The sequence below is a fragment of the Hippocampus zosterae genome, chromosome 18 (genome assembly GCF_025434085.1).
Source record: "Hippocampus zosterae strain Florida chromosome 18, ASM2543408v3, whole genome shotgun sequence".
Taxonomy (NCBI): domain Eukaryota; kingdom Metazoa; phylum Chordata; class Actinopteri; order Syngnathiformes; family Syngnathidae; genus Hippocampus; species Hippocampus zosterae.
Genome location: NC_067468.1, coordinates 1320001 through 1342500, shown reverse-complemented (window position 1 = coordinate 1342500; position 22500 = coordinate 1320001). Strand labels below are relative to the sequence as shown.

Genomic DNA, 22500 nt, shown 5'->3' with positions numbered 1-22500 from the left:
CTGTCATTGCCCACGTGAGCATTGAAGTCCCCCAGCAGAACAATGGAGTCCCCAGCAGGAGTACTCTCCAGCACACCCTCCAAGGACTCCAAAAAGGGTGGGTATGCTGAGCTGCTGTTTGGTGCATATGCACAAACAACAGTCAGGACCCGTCCACCCACCCGAAGGCGGAGGGAGGCAACCCTCTCGTCTACCGGTGTGAACCCCAATGTACAGGCACTGAGCCGGGGGGCAATGAGTATGCCCAAACCTGCTCTGCGCCTCTCACCGTGAGCAACTCCAGAGTGGAAGAGAGTCCAACCCCTCTCGAGAGAACTGGTACCAGAACCCAGGCTGTGTGTGGAGGCAAGTCCGACTATATCCAGTCGGAAATCCTCTGCCTCACACACCAGCTCGGGCTCCTTCCCTGCCAGAGAGGTGACATTCCATGTCCCAAGAGCTAGCTTCTGCAGCCGAGGATCGGACCGCCAGGGTCCCCGCCTTTGGCTGCCGCCCAGCTCGCATTGCACCCGACCCCTTTGGCCCCTCTCATGGGTGGTGAGCCCATGGGAAGGGGGACCCACGTTGCCTCTTCGGGCTGTGCCCGGCCGGGCCCCATGGGTGTAAGCCCGGCCACCAGGCGCCTGCCAACGAGCCCCACCTCCAGGCCTGGCTCCAGAGGGGGGCCCCGGTGACCCGCGTCTGGGCAAGGGAAACCTAGATCCATTTATTTTTGTCGTCATTGGGGTCTTTTGAGCCGTGCTTTGTCTGGCCCCTCACCTAGAACCTGTTTGCCATGGGTGACCCTGCCAGGGGCATAAAGCCCCAGACAACTTAGCTTCTAGGATCATTGGGACACACAAACCCCTCCACCACGGTAAGGTGACGACTCACGGAGGGGGGCTCCCTCTGTTGGACATTAATTTTATTCCAAAGAGACGTTGATCTGTCAAATCAACGTGAAGGAAACGATTTCAAACCACAGGATAAGTGAAAGTTGAATGACGAATGAATGCCCAAATTTTTGGAAAGAGCAGTGAATCGTGTTGTGAATTGGAGGTGGGTGCAAAAGCTTACAGCACCTGGTATTCCCAGGCGGTCTCCCATCCAAGTACTAACCAGGCCCGACCCTGCTTAGCTTCCGAGATCGGACGAGATCGAGCGTTCTCAGGGTAGTATGGCCGTAAGCGAGGGAAAACTTGAAAATTGTCCCCTTTATAGCAGACAGGGCACTTGCGGGTCGGGGATGGAGTAGTGGGATGATTTTTTTTTTTTCATTTAATGACCTCCTCCCGAGAGCACGAAGGAGGGGCCCCTCCCGTGGTGGTTTGAGCGCGCAGCCTGTCAGGCTCGCATACGGTCCTCTGCGAGCACGCAGATGCGGTATTTGATGTTTGTTGCAAAAGTGGGCTTTTCCAGTGGAGGTGCAAAGGCATCCAGCAGGCGGAAATCCCAAGCTGTTTCATGTCCAAGTGATATCATGACCGATCCCCGTGCAGACGGCTCCCTCTGTTGGACATTAATTTTATTCCAAAGAGACGTTGATCTGTCAAATCAACGTGAAGGAAACGATTTCAAACCACAGGATAAGTGAAAGTTGAATGACGAATGAAAGCCAAAATTTTTGGAAAGAGCAGTGAATCGTGTTGAGAATTGGAGGTGGGTGCAAAAGCTTACAGCACCTGGTACAGTGCACTCCGCTTAATAGAACACCATTGGGCCGAAGCGCTTCTGTTCTACTAAGCGGGGTTTCTATTAGCCGGAGACACTTTATTAGGTACACCTTCAGACACGTCGACGACCAAGTTATGCACGCTGAAAAACCCCTGCTGACGAGTTAGAAGAGATATTTCGACTGTGGACGTCCATATCTTTAATCAAACAACAAAACAACAACTTTAATCAACTTCAGTCAAACATCTCAAATCACGAGAAAAATTTCGTTACTTTTGTCTGGAAACAGGAGTCCGTAATATTGCGGTTGACTTCCCTCTCAATGCGCTGGATAAGAGGGAAGTCCTGGAAACCGCGGACGTACCTTCTGTGAATCCGGCAATGCATCGTATCGTCTGAGTATGTCCTTCTTATCCGCAGGTGATAGCCCTCGTCTCTTGAATGAAGTTGAAGCCATTGTGACGTGCGTGTGTCTATGTGTGGAGTGACGCGTGCTACCTGTTCCTGTATACGGCTAGAACTACCGCGTTTTCTCGCGATAGTGGTACAGTATCGCGATAGCTACACTTCGAAAAGCACTAGTTTACAATGTTCATTGCTTACGGCCTGTTCTATTAAGCGGAGATCTGTTCTACTAAGCGGAGTATCTTTATAGGAAATTGCATTAGGCAAATCGGTTCCAGAGCCTTTTGCTCTATTAAGCGGATTACTCTATTAACCGGTGTTCTATTAAGCGGAGTGCACTGTATTCCCAGGCGGTCTCCCATCCAAGTACTAACCAGGCCCGACCCTGCTTCGCTTCCGAGATCGGACGAGATCGGGCGTTCTCAGGGTAGTATGGCCGTAAGCGAGGGAAAAAATGAAAATTGTCCTCTTTATAGCAGACAGGGCACTTCCGGGTCGGGGGTGGAGTAGTGGGGTGATTTTTTTTTCATTTAATAAACCTCCTCCGGAGTGCACAAAGGAGGGGCCCGCTCCCGTGGTGGTTTGAGCGCGCAGCCTGTCAGGCTCGCATACGGTCCTCTGCGAGCACGCAGAGGCTGTACTTGATGTCTGTTGCAAAAGTTGGCTTTTCCAGTGGAGGTGCAAAAGCATCCAGCAGGCGGAAATCCCAAGCTGCTTCATGTCCAAGTGCTATCATTACCGATCCACGTGCAGACGGCTCCCTCTGTTGGACATTAATTTTATTCCAAAGAGACGTTGATCTGTCAAATCAACGTGAAGGAAACGATTTCAAACCACAGGATAAGTGAAAGTTGAATGACTAATGAAAGCCAAAATTTTTGGAAAGAGCAGTGAATCGTGTTGAGAATTGGAGGTGGGTGCAAAAGCTTACAGCACCTGGTATTCCCAGGCGGTCTCCCATCCAAGTACTAACCAGGCCCGACCCTGCTTAGCTTCCGAGATCAGACGAGATCGGGCGTTCTCAGGGTAGTATGGCAGTAAGCGAGGGAAAAATTGAAAATTGTCCCCTTTATAGCAGACAGGGCACTTGCGGGTCGGGGATGGAGTAGTGGGGTGATTTTTTTTTCATTTAATATACCTCCTCCGGAGTGCACAAAGGAGGGGCCCGCTCCCGTGGTGGTTTGAGCGCGCAGCCTGTCAGGCTCGCATACGGTTCTGCGAGCTCGCAGATGCGGTATTTGATGTTTGTTGCAAAAGTGGGCTTTTCCAGTGGAGGTGCAAAGGCATCCAGCAGGCGGAAATCCCAAGCTGTTTCATGTCCAAGTGATATCATGACCGATCCCCGTGCAGACGGCTCCCTCTGTTGGACATTAATTTTATTACAAAGAGACGTTGATCTGTCAAATCAACGTGAAGGAAACGATTTCAAACCACAGGATAAGTGAAAGTTGAATGACGAATGAATGCCAAAATTTTTGGAAAGAGCAGTGAATCGTGTTGTGAATTGGAGGTGGGTGCAAAAGCTTACAGCACCTGGTATTCCCAGGCGGTCTCCCATCCAAGTACTAACCAGGCCCGACCCTGCTTAGCTTCCGAGATCGGGCGTTCTCAGGGTAGTATGGCCGTAAGCGAGGGAAAACGTGAAAATCGTCCCCTTTATAGCAGACAGGGCAGTTCTGGGTCGGGGGTGGAGTCGTGGGGTGATTTTTTTTTTTTCATTTAATGACCTCCTCCCGAGAGCACGAAGGAGGGGCCCGCTCCCGTGGTAGTTGGAGTGCGCAGCCTGTCAGGCTCGCATACGGTCCTCTGCGAGCACGCAGATGCGGTATTTGATGTTTGTTGCAAAAGTGGGCTTTTCCAGGGGAGGTGCAAAGGCATCCAGCAGGCGGAAATCCCAAGCTGTTTCATGTCCAAGTGCTATCATGACCGATCCCCGTGCAGACGGCTCCCTCTGTTGGACATTAATTTTATTCCAAAGAGACGTTGATCTGTCAAATCAACGTGAAGGAAACGATTTCAAACCACAGGATAAGTGAAAGTTGAATGACGAATGAATGCCAAAATTTTTGGAAAGAGCAGTGAATCGTGTTGTGAATTGGAGGTGGGTGCAAAAGCTTACAGCACCTGGTATTCCCAGGCGGTCTCCCATCCAAGTACTAACCAGGCCCGACCCTGCTTAGCTTCCGAGATCGGACGAGATCGGGCGTTCTCAGGGTAGTATGGCCGTAAGCGAGGGAAAACTTGAAAATTGTCCCCTTTATAGCAGACAGGGCACTTGCGGGTCGGGGATGGAGTAGTGGGGTGATTTTTTTTTTTCATTTAATGACCTCCTCCCGAGAGCACGAAGGAGGGGCCCCTCCCGTGGTGGTTTGAGCGCGCAGCCTGTCAGGCTCGCATACGGTCCTCTGCGAGCACGCAGATGCGGTATTTGATGTTTGTTGCAAAAGTGGGCTTTTCCAGTGGAGGTGCAAAGGCATCCAGCAGGCGGAAATCCCAAGCTGTTTCATGTCCAAGTGATATCATGACCGATCCCCGTGCAGACGGCTCCCTCTGTTGGACATTAATTTTATTCCAAAGAGACGTTGATCTGTCAAATCAACGTGAAGGAAACGATTTCAAACCACAGGATAAGTGAAAGTTGAATGACGAATGAAAGCCAAAATTTTTGGAAAGAGCAGTGAATCGTGTTGAGAATTGGAGGTGGGTGCAAAAGCTTACAGCACCTGGTACAGTGCACTCCGCTTAATAGAACACCATTGGGCCGAAGCGCTTCTGTTCTACTAAGCGGGGTTTCTATTAGCCGGAGACACTTTATTAGGTACACCTTCAGACACGTCGACGACCAAGTTATGCACGCTGAAAAACCCCTGCTGACGAGTTAGAAGAGATATTTCGACTGTGGACGTCCATATCTTTAATCAAACAACAAAACAACAACTTTAATCAACTTCAGTCAAACATCTCAAATCACGAGAAAAATTTCGTTACTTTTGTCTGGAAACAGGAGTCCGTAATATTGCGGTTGACTTCCCTCTCAATGCGCTGGATAAGAGGGAAGTCCTGGAAACCGCGGACGTACCTTCTGTGAATCCGGCAATGCATCGTATCGTCTGAGTATGTCCTTCTTATCCGCAGGTGATAGCCCTCGTCTCTTGAATGAAGTTGAAGCCATTGTGACGTGCGTGTGTCTATGTGTGGAGTGACGCGTGCTACCTGTTCCTGTATACGGCTAGAACTACCGCGTTTTCTCGCGATAGTGGTACAGTATCGCGATAGCTACACTTCGAAAAGCACTAGTTTACAATGTTCATTGCTTACGGCCTGTTCTATTAAGCGCAGATCTGTTCTACTAAGCGGAGTATCTTTATAGGAAATTGCATTAGGCAAATCGGTTCCAGAGCCTTTTGCTCTATTAAGCGGATTACTCTATTAACCGGTGTTCTATTAAGCGGAGTGCACTGTATTCCCAGGCGGTCTCCCATCCAAGTACTAACCAGGCCCGACCCTGCTTAGCTTCCGAGATCGGACGAGATCGGGCGTTCTCAGGGTAGTATGGCCGTAAGCGAGGGAAAAAATGAAAATTGTCCTCTTTATAGCAGACAGGGCACTTCCGGGTCGGGGGTGGAGTAGTGGGGTGATTTTTTTTTCATTTAATAAACCTCCTCCGGAGTGCACAAAGGAGGGGCCCGCTCCCGTGGTGGTTTGAGCGCGCAGCCTGTCAGGCTCGCATACGGTCCTCTGCGAGCACGCAGAGGCTGTACTTGATGTCTGTTGCAAAAGTTGGCTTTTCCAGTGGAGGTGCAAAAGCATCCAGCAGGCGGAAATCCCAAGCTGCTTCATGTCCAAGTGCTATCATTACCGATCCACGTGCAGACGGCTCCCTCTGTTGGACATTAATTTTATTCCAAAGAGACGTTGATCTGTCAAATCAACGTGAAGGAAACGATTTCAAACCACAGGATAAGTGAAAGTTGAATGACTAATGAAAGCCAAAATTTTTGGAAAGAGCAGTGAATCGTGTTGAGAATTGGAGGTGGGTGCAAAAGCTTACAGCACCTGGTATTCCCAGGCGGTCTCCCATCCAAGTACTAACCAGGCCCGACCCTGCTTAGCTTCCAAGATCGGACGAGATCGGGCGTTCTCAGGGTAGTATGGCCGTAAGCGAGGGAAAACGTGAAAATTGTCCCCTTTATAGCAGACAGGGCACTTGCGGGTCGGGGATGGGGTAGTGGGGTGATTTTTTTTTCATTTAATGACCTCCTCCCGAGAGCACGCGGGAGGGGCCCGCTCCCTTGGTGGTTGGAGCGCGCAGCCTGTCAGGCTCGCATACGGTCCTCTGCGAGCACGCAGATGCGGTATTTGATGTTTGTTGCAAAAGTGGGCTTTTCCAGTGGAGGTGCAAAGGCATCCAGCAGGCGGAAATCCCAAGCTGTTTCATGTCCAAGTGCTATCATGACCGATCCCCGTGCAGACGGCTCCCTCTGTTGGACATTAATTTTATTCCAAAGAGACGTTGATCTGTCAAATCAACGTGAAGGAAACGATTTCAAACCACAGGATAAGTGAAAGTTGAATGACGAATGAATGCCAAAATTTTTGGAAAGAGCAGTGAATCGTGTTGTGAATTGGAGGTGGGTGCAAAAGCTTACAGCACCTGGTATTCCCAGGCGGTCTCCCATCCAAGTACTAACCAGGCCCGACCCTGCTTAGCTTCCGCGATCGGGCGTTCTCAGGGTAGTATGGCCGTAAGCGAGGGAAAACGTGAAAATTGTCCCCTTTATAGCAGACAAGGCACTTGCGGGTCGGGGATGGAGTAGTGGGGTGATTTTTTTTTCATTTAATGACCTCCTCCCGAGAGCACGAAGGAGGGGCCCGCTCCCGTGGTGGTTGGAGCGCGCAGCCTGTCAGGCTCGCATACGGTCCTCTGCGAGCACGCAGATGCGGTATTTGATGTTTGTTGCAAAAGTGGGCTTTTCCAGTGGAGGTGCAAAGGCATCCAGCAGGCGGAAATCCCAAGCTGCTTCATGTCCAAGTGCTATCATGACCGATCCCCGTGCAGACGGCTCCCTCTGTTGGACATTAATTTTATTACAAAGAGACGTTGATCTGTCAAATCAACGTGAAGGAAACGATTTCAAACCACAGGATAAGTGAAAGTTGAATGACGAATGAATGCCAAAATTTTTGGAAAGAGCAGTGAATCGTGTTGTGAATTGGAGGTGGGTGCAAAAGCTTACAGCACCTGGTATTCCCAGGCGGTCTCCCATCCAAGTACTAACCAGGCCCGACAATGCTTAGCTTCCGAGATCAGACGAGATCGGGCGTTCTCAGGGTAGTATGGCAGTAAGCGAGGGAAAAATTGAAAATTGTCCCCTTTATAGCAGACAGGGCACTTGCGGGTCGGGGATGGAGTAGTGGGGTGATTTTTTTTTCATTTAATATACCTCCTCCGGAGTGCACAAAGGAGGGGCCCGCTCCCGTGGTGGTTTGAGCGCGCAGCCTGTCAGGCTCGCATACGGTTCTGCGAGCTCGCAGATGCGGTATTTGATGTTTGTTGCAAAAGTGGGCTTTTCCAGTGGAGGTGCAAAGGCATCCAGCCGGCGGAAATCCCAAGCTGTTTCATGTCCAAGTGCTATCATGACCGATCCCCGTGCAGACGGCTCCCTCTGTTGGACATTAATTTTATTACAAAGAGACGTTGATCTGTCAAATCAACGTGAAGGAAACGATTTCAAACCACAGGATAAGTGAAAGTTGAATGACGAATGAATGCCAAAATTTTTGGAAAGAGCAGTGAATCGTGTTGTGAATTGGAGGTGGGTGCAAAAGCTTACAGCACCTGGTATTCCCAGGCGGTCTCCCATCCAAGTACTAACCAGGCCCGACCCTGCTTAGCTTCCGAGATCGGGCGTTCTCAGGGTAGTATGGCCGTAAGCGAGGGAAAACGTGAAAATCGTCCCCTTTATAGCAGACAGGGCAGTTCTGGGTCGGGGGTGGAGTCGTGGGGTGATTTTTTTTTTTCATTTAATGACCTCCTCCCGAGAGCACGAAGGAGGGGCCCGCTCCCGTGGTAGTTGGAGTGCGCAGCCTGTCAGGCTCGCATACGGTCCTCTGCGAGCACGCAGATGCGGTATTTGATGTTTGTTGCAAAAGTGGGCTTTTCCAGGGGAGGTGCAAAGGCATCCAGCAGGCGGAAATCCCAAGCTGTTTCATGTCCAAGTGCTATCATGACCGATCCCCGTGCAGACGGCTCCCTCTGTTGGACATTAATTTTATTCCAAAGAGACGTTGATCTGTCAAATCAACGTGAAGGAAACGATTTCAAACCACAGGATAAGTGAAAGTTGAATGACGAATGAATGCCAAAATTTTTGGAAAGAGCAGTGAATCGTGTTGTGAATTGGAGGTGGGTGCAAAAGCTTGCAGCACCTGGTATTCCCAGGCGGTCTCCCATCCAAGTACTAACCAGGCCCGACCCTGCTTAGCTTCCGAGATCGGACGAGATCGGGCGTTCTCAGGGTAGTATGGCCGTAAGCGAGGGAAAACTTGAAAATTGTCCCCTTTATAGCAGACAGGGCACTTGCGGGTCGGGGATGGAGTAGTGGGGTGATTTTTTTTTTTTCATTTAATGACCTCCTCCCGAGAGCACGAAGGAGGGGCCCCTCCCGTGGTGGTTTGAGCGCGCAGCCTGTCAGGCTCGCATACGGTCCTCTGCGAGCACGCAGATGCGGTATTTGATGTTTGTTGCAAAAGTGGGCTTTTCCAGTGGAGGTGCAAAGGCATCCAGCAGGCGGAAATCCCAAGCTGTTTCATGTCCAAGTGATATCATGACCGATCCCCGTGCAGACGGCTCCCTCTGTTGGACATTAATTTTATTCCAAAGAGACGTTGATCTGTCAAATCAACGTGTAGGAAACGATTTCAAACCACAGGATAAGTGAAAGTTGAATGACGAATGAAAGCCAAAATTTTTGGAAAGAGCAGTGAATCGTGTTGAGAATTGGAGGTGGGTGCAAAAGCTTACAGCACCTGGTACAGTGCACTCCGCTTAATAGAACACCATTGGGCCGAAGCGCTTCTGTTCTACTAAGCGGGGTTTCTATTAGCCGGAGACACTTTATTAGGTACACCTTCAGACACGTCGACGACCAAGTTATGCACGCTGAAAAACCCCTGCTGACGAGTTAGAAGAGATATTTCGACTGTGGACGTCCATATCTTTAATCAAACAACAAAACAACAACTTTAATCAACTTCAGTCAAACATCTCAAATCACGAGAAAAATTTCGTTACTTTTGTCTGGAAACAGGAGTCCGTAATATTGCGGTTGACTTCCCTCTCAATGCGCTGGATAAGAGGGAAGTCCTGGAAACCGCGGACGTACCTTCTGTGAATCCGGCAATGCATCGTATCGTCTGAGTATGTCCTTCTTATCCGCAGGTGATAGCCCTCGTCTCTTGAATGAAGTTGAAGCCATTGTGACGTGCGTGTGTCTATGTGTGGAGTGACGCGTGCTACCTGTTCCTGTATACGGCTAGAACTACCGCGTTTTCTCGCGATAGTGGTACAGTATCGCGATAGCTACACTTCGAAAAGCACTAGTTTACAATGTTCATTGCTTACGGCCTGTTCTATTAAGCGCAGATCTGTTCTACTAAGCGGAGTATCTTTATAGGAAATTGCATTAGGCAAATCGGTTCCAGAGCCTTTTGCTCTATTAAGCGGATTACTCTATTAACCGGTGTTCTATTAAGCGGAGTGCACTGTATTCCCAGGCGGTCTCCCATCCAAGTACTAACCAGGCCCGACCCTGCTTAGCTTCCGAGATCGGACGAGATCGGGCGTTCTCAGGGTAGTATGGCCGTAAGCGAGGGAAAAAATGAAAATTGTCCTCTTTATAGCAGACAGGGCACTTCCGGGTCGGGGGTGGAGTAGTGGGGTGATTTTTTTTTCATTTAATAAACCTCCTCCGGAGTGCACAAAGGAGGGGCCCGCTCCCGTGGTGGTTTGAGCGCGCAGCCTGTCAGGCTCGCATACGGTCCTCTGCGAGCACGCAGAGGCTGTACTTGATGTCTGTTGCAAAAGTTGGCTTTTCCAGTGGAGGTGCAAAAGCATCCAGCAGGCGGAAATCCCAAGCTGCTTCATGTCCAAGTGCTATCATTACCGATCCACGTGCAGACGGCTCCCTCTGTTGGACATTAATTTTATTCCAAAGAGACGTTGATCTGTCAAATCAACGTGAAGGAAACGATTTCAAACCACAGGATAAGTGAAAGTTGAATGACTAATGAAAGCCAAAATTTTTGGAAAGAGCAGTGAATCGTGTTGAGAATTGGAGGTGGGTGCAAAAGCTTACAGCACCTGGTATTCCCAGGCGGTCTCCCATCCAAGTACTAACCAGGCCCGACCCTGCTTAGCTTCCAAGATCGGACGAGATCGGGCGTTCTCAGGGTAGTATGGCCGTAAGCGAGGGAAAACGTGAAAATTGTCCCCTTTATAGCAGACAGGGCACTTGCGGGTCGGGGATGGGGTAGTGGGGTGATTTTTTTTTCATTTAATGACCTCCTCCCGAGAGCACGCGGGAGGGGCCCGCTCCCTTGGTGGTTGGAGCGCGCAGCCTGTCAGGCTCGCATACGGTCCTCTGCGAGCACGCAGATGCGGTATTTGATGTTTGTTGCAAAAGTGGGCTTTTCCAGTGGAGGTGCAAAGGCATCCAGCAGGCGGAAATCCCAAGCTGTTTCATGTCCAAGTGCTATCATGACCGATCCCCGTGCAGACGGCTCCCTCTGTTGGACATTAATTTTATTCCAAAGAGACGTTGATCTGTCAAATCAACGTGAAGGAAACGATTTCAAACCACAGGATAAGTGAAAGTTGAATGACGAATGAATGCCAAAATTTTTGGAAAGAGCAGTGAATCGTGTTGTGAATTGGAGGTGGGTGCAAAAGCTTACAGCACCTGGTATTCCCAGGCGGTCTCCCATCCAAGTACTAACCAGGCCCGACCCTGCTTAGCTTCCGCGATCGGGCGTTCTCAGGGTAGTATGGCCGTAAGCGAGGGAAAACGTGAAAATTGTCCCCTTTATAGCAGACAAGGCACTTGCGGGTCGGGGATGGAGTAGTGGGGTGATTTTTTTTTCATTTAATGACCTCCTCCCGAGAGCACGAAGGAGGGGCCCGCTCCCGTGGTGGTTGGAGCGCGCAGCCTGTCAGGCTCGCATACGGTCCTCTGCGAGCACGCAGATGCGGTATTTGATGTTTGTTGCAAAAGTGGGCTTTTCCAGTGGAGGTGCAAAGGCATCCAGCAGGCGGAAATCCCAAGCTGCTTCATGTCCAAGTGCTATCATGACCGATCCCCGTGCAGACGGCTCCCTCTGTTGGACATTAATTTTATTACAAAGAGACGTTGATCTGTCAAATCAACGTGAAGGAAACGATTTCAAACCACAGGATAAGTGAAAGTTGAATGACGAATGAATGCCAAAATTTTTGGAAAGAGCAGTGAATCGTGTTGTGAATTGGAGGTGGGTGCAAAAGCTTACAGCACCTGGTATTCCCAGGCGGTCTCCCATCCAAGTACTAACCAGGCCCGACAATGCTTAGCTTCCGAGATCAGACGAGATCGGGCGTTCTCAGGGTAGTATGGCAGTAAGCGAGGGAAAAATTGAAAATTGTCCCCTTTATAGCAGACAGGGCACTTGCGGGTCGGGGATGGAGTAGTGGGGTGATTTTTTTTTCATTTAATATACCTCCTCCGGAGTGCACAAAGGAGGGGCCCGCTCCCGTGGTGGTTTGAGCGCGCAGCCTGTCAGGCTCGCATACGGTTCTGCGAGCTCGCAGATGCGGTATTTGATGTTTGTTGCAAAAGTGGGCTTTTCCAGTGGAGGTGCAAAGGCATCCAGCCGGCGGAAATCCCAAGCTGTTTCATGTCCAAGTGCTATCATGACCGATCCCCGTGCAGACGGCTCCCTCTGTTGGACATTAATTTTATTACAAAGAGACGTTGATCTGTCAAATCAACGTGAAGGAAACGATTTCAAACCACAGGATAAGTGAAAGTTGAATGACGAATGAATGCCAAAATTTTTGGAAAGAGCAGTGAATCGTGTTGTGAATTGGAGGTGGGTGCAAAAGCTTACAGCACCTGGTATTCCCAGGCGGTCTCCCATCCAAGTACTAACCAGGCCCGACCCTGCTTAGCTTCCGAGATCGGGCGTTCTCAGGGTAGTATGGCCGTAAGCGAGGGAAAACGTGAAAATCGTCCCCTTTATAGCAGACAGGGCAGTTCTGGGTCGGGGGTGGAGTCGTGGGGTGATTTTTTTTTTTCATTTAATGACCTCCTCCCGAGAGCACGAAGGAGGGGCCCGCTCCCGTGGTAGTTGGAGTGCGCAGCCTGTCAGGCTCGCATACGGTCCTCTGCGAGCACGCAGATGCGGTATTTGATGTTTGTTGCAAAAGTGGGCTTTTCCAGGGGAGGTGCAAAGGCATCCAGCAGGCGGAAATCCCAAGCTGTTTCATGTCCAAGTGCTATCATGACCGATCCCCGTGCAGACGGCTCCCTCTGTTGGACATTAATTTTATTCCAAAGAGACGTTGATCTGTCAAATCAACGTGAAGGAAACGATTTCAAACCACAGGATAAGTGAAAGTTGAATGACGAATGAATGCCAAAATTTTTGGAAAGAGCAGTGAATCGTGTTGTGAATTGGAGGTGGGTGCAAAAGCTTGCAGCACCTGGTATTCCCAGGCGGTCTCCCATCCAAGTACTAACCAGGCCCGACCCTGCTTAGCTTCCGAGATCGGACGAGATCGGGCGTTCTCAGGGTAGTATGGCCGTAAGCGAGGGAAAACTTGAAAATTGTCCCCTTTATAGCAGACAGGGCACTTGCGGGTCGGGGATGGAGTAGTGGGGTGATTTTTTTTTTTTCATTTAATGACCTCCTCCCGAGAGCACGAAGGAGGGGCCCCTCCCGTGGTGGTTTGAGCGCGCAGCCTGTCAGGCTCGCATACGGTCCTCTGCGAGCACGCAGATGCGGTATTTGATGTTTGTTGCAAAAGTGGGCTTTTCCAGTGGAGGTGCAAAGGCATCCAGCAGGCGGAAATCCCAAGCTGTTTCATGTCCAAGTGATATCATGACCGATCCCCGTGCAGACGGCTCCCTCTGTTGGACATTAATTTTATTCCAAAGAGACGTTGATCTGTCAAATCAACGTGTAGGAAACGATTTCAAACCACAGGATAAGTGAAAGTTGAATGACGAATGAAAGCCAAAATTTTTGGAAAGAGCAGTGAATCGTGTTGAGAATTGGAGGTGGGTGCAAAAGCTTACAGCACCTGGTACAGTGCACTCCGCTTAATAGAACACCATTGGGCCGAAGCGCTTCTGTTCTACTAAGCGGGGTTTCTATTAGCCGGAGACACTTTATTAGGTACACCTTCAGACACGTCGACGACCAAGTTATGCACGCTGAAAAACCCCTGCTGACGAGTTAGAAGAGATATTTCGACTGTGGACGTCCATATCTTTAATCAAACAACAAAACAACAACTTTAATCAACTTCAGTCAAACATCTCAAATCACGAGAAAAATTTCGTTACTTTTGTCTGGAAACAGGAGTCCGTAATATTGCGGTTGACTTCCCTCTCAATGCGCTGGATAAGAGGGAAGTCCTGGAAACCGCGGACGTACCTTCTGTGAATCCGGCAATGCATCGTATCGTCTGAGTATGTCCTTCTTATCCGCAGGTGATAGCCCTCGTCTCTTGAATGAAGTTGAAGCCATTGTGACGTGCGTGTGTCTATGTGTGGAGTGACGCGTGCTACCTGTTCCTGTATACGGCTAGAACTACCGCGTTTTCTCGCGATAGTGGTACAGTATCGCGATAGCTACACTTCGAAAAGCACTAGTTTACAATGTTCATTGCTTACGGCCTGTTCTATTAAGCGCAGATCTGTTCTACTAAGCGGAGTATCTTTATAGGAAATTGCATTAGGCAAATCGGTTCCAGAGCCTTTTGCTCTATTAAGCGGATTACTCTATTAACCGGTGTTCTATTAAGCGGAGTGCACTGTATTCCCAGGCGGTCTCCCATCCAAGTACTAACCAGGCCCGACCCTGCTTCGCTTCCGAGATCGGACGAGATCGGGCGTTCTCAGGGTAGTATGGCCGTAAGCGAGGGAAAAAATGAAAATTGTCCTCTTTATAGCAGACAGGGCACTTCCGGGTCGGGGGTGGAGTAGTGGGGTGATTTTTTTTTCATTTAATAAACCTCCTCCGGAGTGCACAAAGGAGGGGCCCGCTCCCGTGGTGGTTTGAGCGCGCAGCCTGTCAGGCTCGCATACGGTCCTCTGCGAGCACGCAGAGGCTGTACTTGATGTCTGTTGCAAAAGTTGGCTTTTCCAGTGGAGGTGCAAAAGCATCCAGCAGGCGGAAATCCCAAGCTGCTTCATGTCCAAGTGCTATCATTACCGATCCACGTGCAGACGGCTCCCTCTGTTGGACATTAATTTTATTCCAAAGAGACGTTGATCTGTCAAATCAACGTGAAGGAAACGATTTCAAACCACAGGATAAGTGAAAGTTGAATGACTAATGAAAGCCAAAATTTTTGGAAAGAGCAGTGAATCGTGTTGAGAATTGGAGGTGGGTGCAAAAGCTTACAGCACCTGGTATTCCCAGGCGGTCTCCCATCCAAGTACTAACCAGGCCCGACAATGCTTAGCTTCCGAGATCAGACGAGATCGGGCGTTCTCAGGGTAGTATGGCAGTAAGCGAGGGAAAAATTGAAAATTGTCCCCTTTATAGCAGACAGGGCACTTGCGGGTCGGGGATGGAGTAGTGGGGTGATTTTTTTTTCATTTAATATACCTCCTCCGGAGTGCACAAAGGAGGGGCCCGCTCCCGTGGTGGTTTGAGCGCGCAGCCTGTCAGGCTCGCATACGGTTCTGCGAGCTCGCAGATGCGGTATTTGATGTTTGTTGCAAAAGTGGGCTTTTCCAGTGGAGGTGCAAAGGCATCCAGCCGGCGGAAATCCCAAGCTGTTTCATGTCCAAGTGCTATCATGACCGATCCCCGTGCAGACGGCTCCCTCTGTTGGACATTAATTTTATTACAAAGAGACGTTGATCTGTCAAATCAACGTGAAGGAAACGATTTCAAACCACAGGATAAGTGAAAGTTGAATGACGAATGAATGCCAAAATTTTTGGAAAGAGCAGTGAATCGTGTTGTGAATTGGAGGTGGGTGCAAAAGCTTACAGCACCTGGTATTCCCAGGCGGTCTCCCATCCAAGTACTAACCAGGCCCGACCCTGCTTAGCTTCCGAGATCGGGCGTTCTCAGGGTAGTATGGCCGTAAGCGAGGGAAAACGTGAAAATCGTCCCCTTTATAGCAGACAGGGCAGTTCTGGGTCGGGGGTGGAGTCGTGGGGTGATTTTTTTTTTCATTTAATGACCTCCTCCCGAGAGCACGAAGGAGGGGCCCGCTCCCGTGGTAGTTGGAGTGCGCAGCCTGTCAGGCTCGCATACGGTCCTCTGCGAGCACGCAGATGCGGTATTTGATGTTTGTTGCAAAAGTGGGCTTTTCCAGGGGAGGTGCAAAGGCATCCAGCAGGCGGAAATCCCAAGCTGTTTCATGTCCAAGTGCTATCATGACCGATCCCCGTGCAGACGGCTCCCTCTGTTGGACATTAATTTTATTCCAAAGAGACGTTGATCTGTCAAATCAACGTGAAGGAAACGATTTCAAACCACAGGATAAGTGAAAGTTGAATGACGAATGAATGCCAAAATTTTTGGAAAGAGCAGTGAATCGTGTTGTGAATTGGAGGTGGGTGCAAAAGCTTGCAGCACCTGGTATTCCCAGGCGGTCTCCCATCCAAGTACTAACCAGGCCCGACCCTGCTTAGCTTCCGAGATCGGACGAGATCGGGCGTTCTCAGGGTAGTATGGCCGTAAGCGAGGGAAAACTTGAAAATTGTCCCCTTTATAGCAGACAGGGCACTTGCGGGTCGGGGATGGAGTAGTGGGGTGATTTTTTTTTTTTCATTTAATGACCTCCTCCCGAGAGCACGAAGGAGGGGCCCCTCCCGTGGTGGTTTGAGCGCGCAGCCTGTCAGGCTCGCATACGGTCCTCTGCGAGCACGCAGATGCGGTATTTGATGTTTGTTGCAAAAGTGGGCTTTTCCAGTGGAGGTGCAAAGGCATCCAGCAGGCGGAAATCCCAAGCTGTTTCATGTCCAAGTGATATCATGACCGATCCCCGTGCAGACGGCTCCCTCTGTTGGACATTAATTTTATTCCAAAGAGACGTTGATCTGTCAAATCAACGTGTAGGAAACGATTTCAAACCACAGGATAAGTGAAAGTTGAATGACGAATGAAAGCCAAAATTTTTGGAAAGAGCAGTGAATCGTGTTGAGAATTGGAGGTGGGTGCAAAAGCTTACAGCACCTGGTACAGTGCACTCCGCTTAATAGAACACCATTGGGCCGAAGCGCTTCTGTTCTACTAAGCGGGGTTTCTATTAGCCGGAGACACTTTATTAGGTACACCTTCAGACACGTCGACGACCAAGTTATGCACGCTGAAAAACCCCTGCTGACGAGTTAGAAGAGATATTTCGACTGTGGACGTCCATATCTTTAATCAAACAACAAAACAACAACTTTAATCAACTTCAGTCAAACATCTCAAATCACGAGAAAAATTTCGTTACTTTTGTCTGGAAACAGGAGTCCGTAATATTGCGGTTGACTTCCCTCTCAATGCGCTGGATAAGAGGGAAGTCCTGGAAACCGCGGACGTACCTTCTGTGAATCCGGCAATGCATCGTATCGTCTGAGTATGTCCTTCTTATCCGCAGGTGATAGCCCTCGTCTCTTGAATGAAGTTGAAGCCATTGTGACGTGCGTGTGTCTATGTGTGGAGTGACGCGTGCTACCTGTTCCTGTATACGGCTAGAACTACCGCGTTTTCTCGCGATAGTGGTACAGTATCGCGATAGCTACACTTCGAAAAGCACTAGTTTACAATGTTCATTGCTTACGGCCTGTTCTATTAAGCGCAGATCTGTTCTACTAAGCGGAGTATCTTTATAGGAAATTGCATTAGGCAAATCGGTTCCAGAGCCTTTTGCTCTATTAAGCGGATTACTCTATTAACCGGTGTTCTATTAAGCGGAGTGCACTGTATTCCCAGGCGGTCTCCCATCCAAGTACTAACCAGGCCCGACCCTGCTTCGCTTCCGAGATCGGACGAGATCGGGCGTTCTCAGGGTAGTATGGCCGTAAGCGAGGGAAAAAATGAAAATTGTCCTCTTTATAGCAGACAGGGCACTTCCGGGTCGGGGGTGGAGTAGTGGGGTGATTTTTTTTTCATTTAATAAACCTCCTCCGGAGTGCACAAAGGAGGGGCCCGCTCCCGTGGTGGTTTGAGCGCGCAGCCTGTCAGGCTCGCATACGGTCCTCTGCGAGCACGCAGAGGCTGTACTTGATGTCTGTTGCAAAAGTTGGCTTTTCCAGTGGAGGTGCAAAAGCATCCAGCAGGCGGAAATCCCAAGCTGCTTCATGTCCAAGTGCTATCATTACCGATCCACGTGCAGACGGCTCCCTCTGTTGGACATTAATTTTATTCCAAAGAGACGTTGATCTGTCAAATCAACGTGAAGGAAACGATTTCAAACCACAGGATAAGTGAAAGTTGAATGACTAATGAAAGCCAAAATTTTTGGAAAGAGCAGTGAATCGTGTTGAGAATTGGAGGTGGGTGCAAAAGCTTACAGCACCTGGTATTCCCAGGCGGTCTCCCATCCAAGTACTAACCAGGCCCGACAATGCTTAGCTTCCGAGATCAGACGAGATCGGGCGTTCTCAGGGTAGTATGGCAGTAAGCGAGGGAAAAATTGAAAATTGTCCCCTTTATAGCAGACAGGGCACTTGCGGGTCGGGGATGGAGTAGTGGGGTGATTTTTTTTTCATTTAATATACCTCCTCCGGAGTGCACAAAGGAGGGGCCCGCTCCCGTGGTGGTTTGAGCGCGCAGCCTGTCAGGCTCGCATACGGTTCTGCGAGCTCGCAGATGCGGTATTTGATGTTTGTTGCAAAAGTGGGCTTTTCCAGTGGAGGTGCAAAGGCATCCAGCCGGCGGAAATCCCAAGCTGTTTCATGTCCAAGTGCTATCATGACCGATCCCCGTGCAGACGGCTCCCTCTGTTGGACATTAATTTTATTACAAAGAGACGTTGATCTGTCAAATCAACGTGAAGGAAACGATTTCAAACCACAGGATAAGTGAAAGTTGAATGACGAATGAATGCCAAAATTTTTGGAAAGAGCAGTGAATCGTGTTGTGAATTGGAGGTGGGTGCAAAAGCTTACAGCACCTGGTATTCCCAGGCGGTCTCCCATCCAAGTACTAACCAGGCCCGACCCTGCTTAGCTTCCGAGATCGGGCGTTCTCAGGGTAGTATGGCCGTAAGCGAGGGAAAACGTGAAAATCGTCCCCTTTATAGCAGACAGGGCAGTTCTGGGTCGGGGGTGGAGTCGTGGGGTGATTTTTTTTTTTCATTTAATGACCTCCTCCCGAGAGCACGAAGGAGGGGCCCGCTCCCGTGGTAGTTGGAGTGCGCAGCCTGTCAGGCTCGCATACGGTCCTCTGCGAGCACGCAGATGCGGTATTTGATGTTTGTTGCAAAAGTGGGCTTTTCCAGGGGAGGTGCAAAGGCATCCAGCAGGCGGAAATCCCAAGCTGTTTCATGTCCAAGTGCTATCATGACCGATCCCCGTGCAGACGGCTCCCTCTGTTGGACATTAATTTTATTCCAAAGAGACGTTGATCTGTCAAATCAACGTGAAGGAAACGATTTCAAACCACAGGATAAGTGAAAGTTGAATGACGAATGAATGCCAAAATTTTTGGAAAGAGCAGTGAATCGTGTTGTGAATTGGAGGTGGGTGCAAAAGCTTGCAGCACCTGGTATTCCCAGGCGGTCTCCCATCCAAGTACTAACCAGGCCCGACCCTGCTTAGCTTCCGAGATCGGACGAGATCGGGCGTTCTCAGGGTAGTATGGCCGTAAGCGAGGGAAAACTTGAAAATTGTCCCCTTTATAGCAGACAGGGCACTTGCGGGTCGGGGATGGAGTAGTGGGGTGATTTTTTTTTTTTTCATTTAATGACCTCCTCCCGAGAGCACGAAGGAGGGGCCCCTCCCGTGGTGGTTTGAGCGCGCAGCCTGTCAGGCTCGCATACGGTCCTCTGCGAGCACGCAGATGCGGTATTTGATGTTTGTTGCAAAAGTGGGCTTTTCCAGTGGAGGTGCAAAGGCATCCAGCAGGCGGAAATCCCAAGCTGTTTCATGTCCAAGTGATATCATGACCGATCCCCGTGCAGACGGCTCCCTCTGTTGGACATTAATTTTATTCCAAAGAGACGTTGATCTGTCAAATCAACGTGTAGGAAACGATTTCAAACCACAGGATAAGTGAAAGTTGAATGACGAATGAAAGCCAAAATTTTTGGAAAGAGCAGTGAATCGTGTTGAGAATTGGAGGTGGGTGCAAAAGCTTACAGCACCTGGTACAGTGCACTCCGCTTAATAGAACACCATTGGGCCGAAGCGCTTCTGTTCTACTAAGCGGGGTTTCTATTAGCCGGAGACACTTTATTAGGTACACCTTCAGACACGTCGACGACCAAGTTATGCACGCTGAAAAACCCCTGCTGACGAGTTAGAAGAGATATTTCGACTGTGGACGTCCATATCTTTAATCAAACAACAAAACAACAACTTTAATCAACTTCAGTCAAACATCTCAAATCACGAGAAAAATTTCGTTACTTTTGTCTGGAAACAGGAGTCCGTAATATTGCGGTTGACTTCCCTCTCAATGCGCTGGATAAGAGGGAAGTCCTGGAAACCGCGGACGTACCTTCTGTGAATCCGGCAATGCATCGTATCGTCTGAGTATGTCCTTCTTATCCGCAGGTGATAGCCCTCGTCTCTTGAATGAAGTTGAAGCCATTGTGACGTGCGTGTGTCTATGTGTGGAGTGACGCGTGCTACCTGTTCCTGTATACGGCTAGAACTACCGCGTTTTCTCGCGATAGTGGTACAGTATCGCGATAGCTACACTTCGAAAAGCACTAGTTTACAATGTTCATTGCTTACGGCCTGTTCTATTAAGCGCAGATCTGTTCTACTAAGCGGAGTATCTTTATAGGAAATTGCATTAGGCAAATCGGTTCCAGAGCCTTTTGCTCTATTAAGCGGATTACTCTATTAACCGGTGTTCTATTAAGCGGAGTGCACTGTATTCCCAGGCGGTCTCCCATCCAAGTACTAACCAGGCCCGACCCTGCTTCGCTTCCGAGATCGGACGAGATCGGGCGTTCTCAGGGTAGTATGGCCGTAAGCGAGGGAAAAAATGAAAATTGTCCTCTTTATAGCAGACAGGGCACTTCCGGGTCGGGGGTGGAGTAGTGGGGTGATTTTTTTTTCATTTAATAAACCTCCTCCGGAGTGCACAAAGGAGGGGCCCGCTCCCGTGGTGGTTTGAGCGCGCAGCCTGTCAGGCTCGCATACGGTCCTCTGCGAGCACGCAGAGGCTGTACTTGATGTCTGTTGCAAAAGTTGGCTTTTCCAGTGGAGGTGCAAAAGCATCCAGCAGGCGGAAATCCCAAGCTGCTTCATGTCCAAGTGCTATCATTACCGATCCACGTGCAGACGGCTCCCTCTGTTGGACATTAATTTTATTCCAAAGAGACGTTGATCTGTCAAATCAACGTGAAGGAAACGATTTCAAACCACAGGATAAGTGAAAGTTGAATGACTAATGAAAGCCAAAATTTTTGGAAAGAGCAGTGAATCGTGTTGAGAATTGGAGGTGGGTGCAAAAGCTTACAGCACCTGGTATTCCCAGGCGGTCTCCCATCCAAGTACTAACCAGGCCCGACAATGCTTAGCTTCCGAGATCAGACGAGATCGGGCGTTCTCAGGGTAGTATGGCAGTAAGCGAGGGAAAAATTGAAAATTGTCCCCTTTATAGCAGACAGGGCACTTGCGGGTCGGGGATGGAGTAGTGGGGTGATTTTTTTTTCATTTAATATACCTCCTCCGGAGTGCACAAAGGAGGGGCCCGCTCCCGTGGTGGTTTGAGCGCGCAGCCTGTCAGGCTCGCATACGGTTCTGCGAGCTCGCAGATGCGGTATTTGATGTTTGTTGCAAAAGTGGGCTTTTCCAGTGGAGGTGCAAAGGCATCCAGCCGGCGGAAATCCCAAGCTGTTTCATGTCCAAGTGCTATCATGACCGATCCCCGTGCAGACGGCTCCCTCTGTTGGACATTAATTTTATTACAAAGAGACGTTGATCTGTCAAATCAACGTGAAGGAAACGATTTCAAACCACAGGATAAGTGAAAGTTGAATGACGAATGAATGCCAAAATTTTTGGAAAGAGCAGTGAATCGTGTTGTGAATTGGAGGTGGGTGCAAAAGCTTACAGCACCTGGTATTCCCAGGCGGTCTCCCATCCAAGTACTAACCAGGCCCGACCCTGCTTAGCTTCCGAGATCGGGCGTTCTCAGGGTAGTATGGCCGTAAGCGAGGGAAAACGTGAAAATTGTCCCCTTTATAGCAGACAGGGCAGTTCTGGGTCGGGGGTGGAGTCGTGGGGTGATTTTTTTTTTTCATTTAATGACCTCCTCCCGAGAGCACGAAGGAGGGGCCCGCTCCCGTGGTAGTTGGAGTGCGCAGCCTGTCAGGCTCGCATACGGTCCTCTGCGAGCACGCAGATGCGGTATTTGATGTTTGTTGCAAAAGTGGGCTTTTCCAGGGGAGGTGCAAAGGCATCCAGCAGGCGGAAATCCCAAGCTGTTTCATGTCCAAGTGCTATCATGACCGATCCCCGTGCAGACGGCTCCCTCTGTTGGACATTAATTTTATTCCAAAGAGACGTTGATCTGTCAAATCAACGCGAAGGAAACGATTTCAAACCACAGGATAAGTGAAAGTTGAATGACGAATGAATGCCAAAATTTTTGGAAAGAGCAGTGAATCGTGTTGTGAATTGGAGGTGGGTGCAAAAGCTTACAGCACCTGGTATTCCCAGGCGGTCTCCCATCCAAGTACTAACCAGGCCCGACCCTGCTTAGCTTCCGAGATCGGACGAGATCGGGCGTTCTCAGGGTAGTATGGCCGTAAGCGAGGGAAAACTTGAAAATTGTCCCCTTTATAGCAGACAGGGCACTTGCGGGTCGGGGATGGAGTAGTGGGGTGATTTTTTTTTTTTCATTTAATGACCTCCTCCCGAGAGCACGAAGGAGGGGCCCCTCCCGTGGTGGTTTGAGCGCGCAGCCTGTCAGGCTCGCATACGGTCCTCTGCGAGCACGCAGATGCGGTATTTGATGTTTGTTGCAAAAGTGGGCTTTTCCAGTGGAGGTGCA

General features: G+C 49.7%; 15 non-coding genes and 14 pseudogenes across 15 annotated transcripts; all 29 read right to left on the bottom strand.

Moving 5' to 3' along the window:
• Window positions 1-1049: 1049 nt before the first annotated feature.
• Window positions 1050-1168, bottom strand: LOC127591769 (5S ribosomal RNA). The gene has a single exon (XR_007959968.1). It is a non-coding gene; the product is annotated as a 5S ribosomal RNA (ribosomal RNA).
• Window positions 1169-2385: 1217 nt separating this feature from the next.
• On the bottom strand, window positions 2386-2502 carry LOC127591745 (uncharacterized; annotated as a pseudogene).
• Window positions 2503-2982: 480 nt separating this feature from the next.
• LOC127591784 (5S ribosomal RNA) lies at window positions 2983-3101 on the bottom strand. Its single transcript, XR_007959983.1, has one exon. It is a non-coding gene; the product is annotated as a 5S ribosomal RNA (ribosomal RNA).
• Window positions 3102-3579: 478 nt separating this feature from the next.
• On the bottom strand, window positions 3580-3688 carry LOC127591711 (uncharacterized; annotated as a pseudogene).
• A 482-nt stretch (window positions 3689-4170) lies between these two features.
• LOC127591787 (5S ribosomal RNA) lies at window positions 4171-4289 on the bottom strand. The gene has a single exon (XR_007959986.1). It is a non-coding gene; the product is annotated as a 5S ribosomal RNA (ribosomal RNA).
• Window positions 4290-5505: 1216 nt separating this feature from the next.
• Window positions 5506-5622, bottom strand: LOC127591733 (uncharacterized; annotated as a pseudogene).
• A 480-nt stretch (window positions 5623-6102) lies between these two features.
• On the bottom strand, window positions 6103-6221 carry LOC127591775 (5S ribosomal RNA). The gene has a single exon (XR_007959974.1). It is a non-coding gene; the product is annotated as a 5S ribosomal RNA (ribosomal RNA).
• Window positions 6222-6700: 479 nt separating this feature from the next.
• LOC127591728 (uncharacterized) lies at window positions 6701-6809 on the bottom strand (annotated as a pseudogene).
• Window positions 6810-7288: 479 nt separating this feature from the next.
• Window positions 7289-7407, bottom strand: LOC127591700 (5S ribosomal RNA). Its single transcript, XR_007959939.1, has one exon. It is a non-coding gene; the product is annotated as a 5S ribosomal RNA (ribosomal RNA).
• Window positions 7408-7885: 478 nt separating this feature from the next.
• Window positions 7886-7994, bottom strand: LOC127591710 (uncharacterized; annotated as a pseudogene).
• A 481-nt stretch (window positions 7995-8475) lies between these two features.
• Window positions 8476-8594, bottom strand: LOC127591781 (5S ribosomal RNA). Its single transcript, XR_007959980.1, has one exon. It is a non-coding gene; the product is annotated as a 5S ribosomal RNA (ribosomal RNA).
• Window positions 8595-9811: 1217 nt separating this feature from the next.
• Window positions 9812-9928, bottom strand: LOC127591732 (uncharacterized; annotated as a pseudogene).
• A 480-nt stretch (window positions 9929-10408) lies between these two features.
• LOC127591774 (5S ribosomal RNA) lies at window positions 10409-10527 on the bottom strand. Its single transcript, XR_007959973.1, has one exon. It is a non-coding gene; the product is annotated as a 5S ribosomal RNA (ribosomal RNA).
• Window positions 10528-11006: 479 nt separating this feature from the next.
• Window positions 11007-11115, bottom strand: LOC127591727 (uncharacterized; annotated as a pseudogene).
• Window positions 11116-11594: 479 nt separating this feature from the next.
• Window positions 11595-11713, bottom strand: LOC127591699 (5S ribosomal RNA). Its single transcript, XR_007959938.1, has one exon. It is a non-coding gene; the product is annotated as a 5S ribosomal RNA (ribosomal RNA).
• A 478-nt stretch (window positions 11714-12191) lies between these two features.
• On the bottom strand, window positions 12192-12300 carry LOC127591709 (uncharacterized; annotated as a pseudogene).
• Window positions 12301-12781: 481 nt separating this feature from the next.
• On the bottom strand, window positions 12782-12900 carry LOC127591780 (5S ribosomal RNA). Its single transcript, XR_007959979.1, has one exon. It is a non-coding gene; the product is annotated as a 5S ribosomal RNA (ribosomal RNA).
• A 1217-nt stretch (window positions 12901-14117) lies between these two features.
• LOC127591744 (uncharacterized) lies at window positions 14118-14234 on the bottom strand (annotated as a pseudogene).
• A 480-nt stretch (window positions 14235-14714) lies between these two features.
• LOC127591698 (5S ribosomal RNA) lies at window positions 14715-14833 on the bottom strand. Its single transcript, XR_007959937.1, has one exon. It is a non-coding gene; the product is annotated as a 5S ribosomal RNA (ribosomal RNA).
• A 478-nt stretch (window positions 14834-15311) lies between these two features.
• LOC127591708 (uncharacterized) lies at window positions 15312-15420 on the bottom strand (annotated as a pseudogene).
• A 480-nt stretch (window positions 15421-15900) lies between these two features.
• LOC127591779 (5S ribosomal RNA) lies at window positions 15901-16019 on the bottom strand. The gene has a single exon (XR_007959978.1). It is a non-coding gene; the product is annotated as a 5S ribosomal RNA (ribosomal RNA).
• A 1217-nt stretch (window positions 16020-17236) lies between these two features.
• On the bottom strand, window positions 17237-17353 carry LOC127591743 (uncharacterized; annotated as a pseudogene).
• Window positions 17354-17833: 480 nt separating this feature from the next.
• LOC127591697 (5S ribosomal RNA) lies at window positions 17834-17952 on the bottom strand. Its single transcript, XR_007959936.1, has one exon. It is a non-coding gene; the product is annotated as a 5S ribosomal RNA (ribosomal RNA).
• A 478-nt stretch (window positions 17953-18430) lies between these two features.
• LOC127591706 (uncharacterized) lies at window positions 18431-18539 on the bottom strand (annotated as a pseudogene).
• Window positions 18540-19020: 481 nt separating this feature from the next.
• LOC127591778 (5S ribosomal RNA) lies at window positions 19021-19139 on the bottom strand. The gene has a single exon (XR_007959977.1). It is a non-coding gene; the product is annotated as a 5S ribosomal RNA (ribosomal RNA).
• Window positions 19140-20357: 1218 nt separating this feature from the next.
• LOC127591742 (uncharacterized) lies at window positions 20358-20474 on the bottom strand (annotated as a pseudogene).
• A 480-nt stretch (window positions 20475-20954) lies between these two features.
• LOC127591695 (5S ribosomal RNA) lies at window positions 20955-21073 on the bottom strand. Its single transcript, XR_007959935.1, has one exon. It is a non-coding gene; the product is annotated as a 5S ribosomal RNA (ribosomal RNA).
• Window positions 21074-21551: 478 nt separating this feature from the next.
• LOC127591705 (uncharacterized) lies at window positions 21552-21660 on the bottom strand (annotated as a pseudogene).
• Window positions 21661-22141: 481 nt separating this feature from the next.
• Window positions 22142-22260, bottom strand: LOC127591776 (5S ribosomal RNA). Its single transcript, XR_007959975.1, has one exon. It is a non-coding gene; the product is annotated as a 5S ribosomal RNA (ribosomal RNA).
• Between the last annotated feature and the right edge of the window lie 240 nt (window positions 22261-22500).